Genomic DNA, 8,682 nt, shown 5'->3' with positions numbered 1-8,682 from the left:
ATATATATATATATATATATATAAACTATTTCGAAAGAGCACATAATATATTGTCATTGCTTCTAGATATAAGAACTGAAACAATGTTAAGAATTGGGTTTTTGGCCCAGTACTAAATAGCTTCTTGTGATTAATTCAGATTTTTAAAAATTTAATGCTAAAAACCAAGATTATTTTTAAATTTTAACACTTCTAAGGGCACACCATATTTCTCAGTCAGTCTTAGTTTTATAAAATAAAAACCACTGGTTTCTAAGCAAGGCCTGTGACAACAGCAAAACACCACCTGCATCAGCTTTGCTCACCAGGACCACACAACATTTCCTGACCTAAGGTTTTCTAGATGTCTGTATCATGGTAGCCCTGACTTTTTTTTTCTTTTGACAGAAGAATTACTATTCTCTGAATTTTTTTTTTTTTTCTGAGTGTATTCTGGATGGCAAAATTTGGGCCACAAAATGCTAATTTCTAACCTAACACCGTGACAGCAATCACAGCCTTCACAAGGATGGAATAAAGAGAGCAATCTAACATCCAGGGGTATGAGTTTCTCATCAGTGGCTGGCAGACTGCCGTGAAGGCTTACAGTAATCCCATTGGACAGCCCTGTTTGATGAAGCCTGGGAACAGGCAGCCACAATGTAGGGAGTTCACAATTGCAAGCATTTGTCCATAATTTAAAGCTATACGAGAAGTGGAGAGTATTCATCTGAACAACAAGCTGTAATTTAACTGGAGTAACATTTACACAGGTTTTAACCCATTAACTCCTTCTTTCCTCATGCACACTGATTTCCTTGTTTCAGAAAATAACTCTCCAAAGAAGCAATGTGCAAACACCTAACACAAGCTTATCTGTTAAGCTGTGAAAACCTGCCATAAGAATAAAAGCTTTTTGTTTGGAAACAGGATCAGTGAGTGACATTTCTAAATCTCAACCTTGGCAGTTTTTTGATAGTTTCCTCTTATGCTGTGTTTTAGTACTTGAAATTCATTTTTAGCATATCACAAGCATATCTAGGCTGGTATTTAGCTTTTTTCTTTTTTCATTTTCATGTGTGCTAGGTCTGACCACCTATTACTCCAGCCTAGGATGTTACCAAATATAAATATAATAACTCAAGTAACTCAATTTCACCATTCACACAGAACTCTGTGTGTGTGTGTTTGTGTGTGTGCTATTGTACAAAAATATTATAAACTTTTGCAACTTATGCCATATTTGCTTCTCTTATTACTTTAGAAATTGGACTTTATTTCAAGAAAAAGAAACAATGTGTTTTGTTATATCAAAAATACAGAATATTAGTTACTAAATATGCAAAGCACTTCTTTTAAGAATGTTCATGGTTAGATTGTCTAATAGGTCATTTTGAATAAAAGAGTCTGCCATCATCTAAAGCTTAGAACTGGAAAGTTAGTGCTGGCTACGCTTCTTACAAAATCTTTATTCCCTCCTTCCTTTCCTTTGTACTTTCTCAGGAATGTCTTGACATGTACAAATATGGCCATAAGACTACATTTTTCTTGTTCTCCCAGATTAAAAAAAGACATTTATATGTTATGATATCATTTCAAATTTCCACTCTCCACTCAGTGTTTAAAGAAAATCTAATTTTATCTCTACAGCAAGGGTTACTTCTTCCCATCATTATTTCTTTTTTCATATATATAAGCTTTTGTTTGTTTGTTTTTTTGTTTGTTTTTTGTAATTTATTTTTAGCTGTGTTGGGTCTTCGTTGCTGTGTACGGGCTCTCTCTTGTTGCGGCGAGCGGGGGGTTTTCTTTGTTGCAGGGCGCAGGCTTCTCTTGCAGTGGATTATTTTGCTGTGGAGCACAGGCTCTAGGTGCGCGGGCTTCAGTAGTTGTGGCGCACAGGCTCAGTAGTTGTGGCTCGCAGGCTTAGTTGCTCGCAGGCATGTGGGAATCTCCCCAGACCAGGGTTCGAACCCATGTCCCCTGCATTGGCAGGTGGATTCTTAATCACTGCACCACCAGGGAAGTCCCCCCACCGTTATTTCTTACCCCCATCTTACTCTTTCCATTTAAAACTACAGGGAAATCCTATGATAACTAGTATTATAATCTTTTACACTTCGGTCTTCTGGTCCCAATTTCTTTCTCAATAAATTCTTTGAAGGCTACAGTAATTTTACTTGCTTACTAATCCAGTCATTTTAAGGACAAAAAAAAACTATTTTAAATCCAGGTCATTACCTATTGTGCTGAAGTAGCATAAAGAGAGAGAAGATCAGTAATTCTTTTAAAAATTAGACATATTACTGAGGCACAGATCACCTTTTCTACTATCTGTTGTTACAATATACAGTCCAATAAGCCAAAAGGTACCCTGGCATTGAACCACAGTGGGCCTGATGTGCCTAGGTCTTCCCTCTTTCCTGAGCCAGCTCACTTTTTGTGAAGCGGTCAAAGATACATTGTGTTATTATACCACAATGCCAGTGGTATCTGAAGAGTCTCTTATTCAAACATGATCTAGAATTTTCAAGAATAACCAAGTACTATTGCCAGATGGTCCTAAATGTGGCATTTCTATTTACCTAGTTATTCTCAAATTATCCTTTGTGATTTACACTGAAGCCTATATTTCTCCAAAATCTGCTCATTATATTAAAGATAATCAATAAAGAATTGCACATCATCAAATTAAATTCAGACTCCTTTCCTTAGCACTCAAGGTCCCAACCTCTGTTTCTAACATTTTTAAACTTTAGTATCGTAAAATAAAACACAGATCTGGAAAACCACACACACATAAATAGTATTACTTGATGAAATATTATAAGGCAAATGCTCTTTTGACCCTGCTTAAGTGAAAAAACAGAATTTGTCACCCCAGAAATCCCTCCACATGCTCCATCCCAATGGGAGCCCAGTCTCTTTGCATTTGTTTATGGTTTCATCACCTAAGTGTGTGTGCAACCCGAGTCACAAAATATAGTCTTACCAAATTTCTTTTTTTTTTTTTTTTTTGCGGTACGCGGGTCTCTCACTGCTGTGGCCTCTCCAGTTGCGGAGCACAGGCTCCGAACGCACAGGCTCAGCAGCCATGGCTCACGGGCCCAGCCGCTCCGCGGTATGTGGGATCTTCCCGGACTGGGACACGAACACCGTGTCCCCCGCATCAGCAGGCGGACTCTCAACCACTGCGCCACCAGGGAAGCCCCAAAATTTTAACTTGATATCTTACAAGTTAAAATAAAAATCTTTAGATTCCCCTGCCCTATCCCTTTCTTTCTATATAATTTTTCAGGTGAAGAACACATAACTGATAGTTTCTTAAAGAACCTACAAACATGCCACCTGAGTTTGTCAGTCTAGATCTGCTGATTGCATACTCCTGGTGCAATTTAACATGTTCTTCTGTCCTTTATTTCCTGAAAATTGGCATTGTATCCAGAGGATCAATTAATCTCAAGACCGATTCCATTGATGATGTGTTCTTTCATCAAGAAGCACAAAATGCCTTTTCCCTTTCTGTGATGTTTGTGGCTGGAATGTAAAGTTTCTGGATCCATTAATTCATTAGGGATTGCAAACTTGTGATATTTCGATTCTATTATTTTTTTTTTACTTGTTAGATGGAACAATTTCATAAGGAGGATCTATAGGATAGAGTTAATCTACAGCTGGTCTTGGAAAACTCTCTCTTTATCTCCAGGGATCCCCGGATTATCTGGCTTTGACTCTTGACCAAGGTAAGTGCACTGAAATTTATGATGTTTTGTTTAAAATCCAAAACTCCCCTGGTGATCCCCAAACTCCAGAGTCAGTTTGTTTATGGATAGTTTTCTACTGGCATAACTGGTTACACAGCTGGGTGATTATGTAACCAGAAGGGCATAAAAGACCTCCTGGAAGCTTCTGTCTTGAGCTCTTTTAAAGCCAAAATTCAAAATTCATTGTACAGATCAAGCTGAAGTGAATAAGAACCATGGGGAGATTTCATCTGACTATCTCTCGGACCCCCAATGCCTACCTGCACTCCCTTTCTTTTGCTGTATCATCTTCTCTGACTTTAGATAATAGCCTTAAATGAGCATGTTCTGTTGAGTCTTATAAGTCTTTTCAAATATCCAAAACTAAAAAAAATACTTCCAGAGACAACTCCCCTCACCTACTATTTTGTATCCAATAGTTTAGTTCATATAGAAAGGCAAGATCATGTTTATTTCTTTCTTCTGATTTAACCAGTTTTCAAGAGAATGAATTGGTTTTCTGTTATCTTCAGCAGGTAACTAATTATGGGTTTGTTTTTTAAATATACTTTTTCAACTTGTTTGTTTAAACATAGCCAACAAGTTTAGATCAGTTTCAATGTTTATCCTTTATGAAGTTCAAATTGTCCCATTTCTCCCAGTAATCTTTGTCAACTTTCAAGCTCTGGTATGCCAAGATGGTCCAGAGTCATCTTTTGCATTCCTACCCACCCCCAACCTGGTATCATCCATCATTCCAAAAGCACAATCTGTATCCTGGGATGCTCATTGCTACTGGGTCACTAATTGTCTCTAGACCTTTTCAGTGAACAGAACTAACTAGTAAATAAATATTTTAAAATATTTTATGAGGGGCTTCCCTGGTGGCGCAGTGGTTGAGAGTCCGTCTGCCGATGCAGGGGACGCAGGTTCGTGCCCCGGTCTGGGAAGATCCCACATGCTGCGGAGCGGCGGGGCCCGTGAGCCATGGCCGCTGAGCCTGCGCGTCCAGAGCCTGTGCTCCGCAGTGGGAGAGGCCACAACAGTGAGAGGCCCACGTACCGCAAAAAAAAAAAAATATATATTTTATGAGTTTATACTCACATTTTGAGTTCAAATGTGGATTATGGGGTGTTTATTTAACCTCTTCTATATATCTTCTCCCGACTGAATACACAATGAACTTTAATGGATATTTGAGGAGGTTTATTTTAAAAGGAGGGAAGTTACAAATATTTGGCTATATAGGAACCACAAAGGTTAGGACAATAATCTGGCACTTGTCACAGGTGAGCTGCTACCAACCTAAAGCACAAATAAATGAGTGGAGGTATTGTCTCTAGAACTTAGAAGGATTAAGAGCTGTGTAGTTAGCGGCTTCCCTGGTGGCGCACTGGTTGAGAGTCTGCCTGCCGATGCAGCGGACGTGGGTTCGTGCCCCGGTCTGGGAGGATCCCACATGCCACAGAGCAGCTTGGCCCGTGAGCCATGGCAGCTGAGCCTGCGCGTCCGGATCCTGTGCTCCGCAGCGGGAGAGGCCACAGCAGTGAAAGTCCCGAGTACCGCAAAAATAAAAAAAAATAAAAAAGAGTTGTATAGTCAGTCATCTTGTTAGGAATCATGACCATGATCAAAGGACACAGTCAGTTCAAGAAAAACTTTCAGGGAGGGAGCCAGAAATTAACTTTGATCTCATTCTCTTCCTTCCTCCTGATCTCCTTCTCCTAGCAAAATTCATGTTATGCATATTGTTTTATAATCTGTTTTTTATACTTACTCTGTTTGTCAACAACTAGTCTTCAAAAGTAGTACTTCAACTGCTAAAAGATATTCTATTACATATATATGCCACAAATAATGTACTCAAGTAGTAAATATTTAAACTCTTTTCTGTTAATTTTCTACCATTATAAAAGAGTTTTTATGGAAATTTATGTGACTAATTGTTTGCATGGGTTTCTACCTATATCTTGGGTAAATACGTAGAAGTAGAATTGATATTCCAAGCAGCAAGTACATTTTCAGTGCTTTGGGGATATTTTGTAAAAGTGCCCTCTAGAAATATAGTAGCACCTTACACTTCCTACAACAGCTTTTTCATACTCGATTAAAAATGTGGGCTCTGATGTCAGATTTTCTGGCATCAAAACCTGACTCAGCTAATTAGTTATGAGGCAAGTTACTTAACCAATCTCAGCATCCTTGTTCTGTAACTAGAGATGGTAGTTAGCTACCTACTTATAGGATTGTCTGTTGGAAAGATTAAACAGGATGCTGAACCTTTGAAACAGTGTCTGACATACAGAAAGCACTCAATAAATGTCAGCTAAATAATAGCAGGCATTATAACCCTAAGAATACATATTTGCCAATTTGATATGTACAAAACTTATTTATTATTGTTTAACTTGAAATTCTTTAATAATCAGCTTGAATTTTTAAAAATTTCATTATAAATGATTAACCTTTATTCTTTATGAATTGTTTATTTATGCTTTTCACAGATTCCTTTTATTTTGTAGTATTTATTTTAAATATTAAGGAAGGTATCCATATGTTAGATATAGTTTGTATATTATATATGCTTCAAGTTATTCTCAGGTTGCCATTTGAATTTTAATTGTACATTATAAGTAATTGATTCTATAATTTTTTAATGATTTCTGATTTTGTCATCATGCTTGTAAAGGCCTTCTACAACCCAAAATAACAAAAATACTCTTTATATTCTCCAATTATGTTTATAATTTTGTTTTGTATACCTCTACCTTCAATACCTTTGCAATTTATATAGATGCAAGTTGTAAAACAGAGAATCTAGATATCATTTTTCCAAGATGACTGAAGTTTACCCTAACAATTTTGTGTGTGTGTAATATATGATCTTATCACTAATTAGAATAGCATTCTTATTTTACGTGAGATTGTGTAAGCATAGATGTAATTCAGAAATTTCTATCATTTCACTCATATGCCTGTAGCTTTCTTATATATGTGAATATATGATAGGGCAAAGGCTCTTTTATAACTCTTATTTTAATAACTAAACTGAATATTTTGTAAAGTAGCATGTTTTAAAGATAAATAGGTCGCCCTTTCTCTGCAGAATCACCATGGCAGCTGGGACCCTGTACACACATCCTGAAAACTGCAGGGCCTTCAAGGCCCTCGTTGCCACTCACTACAGCAGGGCTTAGGTGCGCGTGCTCTCCGCACCACCCCACTTCCATTTTGGCCAAACCAATGGTACCCGCGAATTTCTCCATAAATTTCCTGCTGGCAAGATTCCAGCCTTTGAGGTTGACGATGGATTCTGTGTTCGAGAGCAATGCCATCGCCAACTATGTGAGCAACGAGGAGCTGCGGGGAAGTACTCCCGAAGCAGCAGCCCAGGTGGTGCAGTGGGTGAGCTTTGCTGATAGCGACATAGTTCCCCCAGCCAGTACCTGGGTGTTCCCCTCCTTGGGCATCATGCACAACAACAAGCAGGCCACGGAGAATGCAAAGGAGGAGGTGAGGCGAATTCTGGGGCTGCTGGATGCTCACTTGAAGACAAGGACTTTTCCGGTGGCCGAACGTGTGATGCTGGCTGACATCACAGTTGTCTGCACCTTGTTGTGGCTTTATAAACAGGTTCTGAGGTTGCATTAAGCAGCCCCAGTTCCGGGCTGTCTTGGGGGAGGTGAAATTCTGAGAAAATGGCCCAATTTGATGCTAAAACGTTTGCAGAGAGCTAGCCTAAGAAGGACACCCCACGGAAAGAGAAAGCTTCTCGAGAAGAGAAACAGAAGCCCCAGGCCGACCGGAAAGAAGACAGCTGCCCCTGCCCAAGGAGGAGCTGGATGAACGTGCGCAGGCAGTGGCTGCTGAGCCGAAGGCCAAGGATCCCTTTGCTCTCCTGCCCAAGAGCACCTTTGTGTTGGATGAATTTAAGCGCAAGCACTCCAAAGAAGATACATTCTCCATGGCGCTGCCGTACTTTGGGGAGCACTTTGATAAAAATGACTGGTCCCTGTGGTACTCCGAGTACCGCTTCCCTGAAGAGCTCATCCAGACCTTCATGAGCTGCAACCTCATCACTGGAATGTTCCAGCGATTGGACAAACTGAGGAAGAATGCATCTGTCGGTGTCATGCTCTTTGGAACCAAGAATAGCAGCTCCATTTCTGGAGTCTGGGTCTTCCGAGGCCAGGAGCTTGCCTCTCCGCTGAGTCCAGATTGGCAGGCGTACTATGAGTCATACACATGCTGGAAACTGGATCCCAGCAGCGAGGAGACTCAGACTGGTTCGAGAATACTCTTCCTGGGATGGGGCACGTGGGCAAAGCCTTCAATCCGGGCAAGATCTTCAAGGGAACATCTCTTGCCATTGCCTAGCTGCCCACACCTGCCCTTCAGGGAGAATGGGGGTCATTAAAGGAAACTGAACATTGAACCCTTTCCTGCCCTGCCTCCTTTGTGGGTGATGGCTTCTTCAAAGGGGAGTAGATATGTTGAAGCAGGGTGTTGTCTATACCTGCAGGACCTCCCTGTGCAGGAAAGAAGACTTCAGAAGAGCAGAAAGAGAGGCCTCTCCTGAGTTTTGATTTTTGTTTTTTTAATTGCCTTTTCTCTCCTGTGATGACCGTCTTCTAGACTAGCTGGGAAAGATTGGATGTAGTTAGAAGGTGGTGACATGGGGCTTTGTAACTACCTAATTCCAGACTTCCTGCATGAAGGGGGAGAATACCTGCTGACTGGGTGAGAGTACAGCAAATGCAGAGCGACTTAACACTACTTCCCTGCTTCCCGCAGCTGCCCTGTGAAGTGGGGCGGCAGCTGTATCCAAGAGTTGTAGTTTCAACACTTCAGACAAACGGCAAGAAGAGGCATAGACTCCTTGGAACAGATGCTGGCTTGTGGGCCCTAACCTGGCTGTGGATCATCTCTGGGGTATCCCTACTTTCTATCAAGGAAGTGGGGT

The 8,682-nt window shown here is 40.3% G+C and overlaps 1 pseudogene; it reads left to right on the top strand.

Annotated features, from left to right (window-relative positions):
- The first annotated feature begins 6,832 nt into the window (after window positions 1-6,832).
- On the top strand, window positions 6,833-8,096 carry LOC112413697 (elongation factor 1-gamma-like; annotated as a pseudogene).
- The last annotated feature ends 586 nt before the right edge of the window (window positions 8,097-8,682 follow it).

The sequence above is a fragment of the Neophocaena asiaeorientalis genome, unplaced genomic scaffold (genome assembly GCF_003031525.2).
Source record: "Neophocaena asiaeorientalis asiaeorientalis breed wild unplaced genomic scaffold, Neophocaena_asiaeorientalis_V1.1 scaffold417, whole genome shotgun sequence".
In the NCBI taxonomy this organism is placed as follows: domain Eukaryota; kingdom Metazoa; phylum Chordata; class Mammalia; order Artiodactyla; family Phocoenidae; genus Neophocaena; species Neophocaena asiaeorientalis.
The sequence above is the reverse complement of the archived record's forward strand: the minus strand, read 5'-3'. Positions and strand labels throughout refer to the sequence as shown.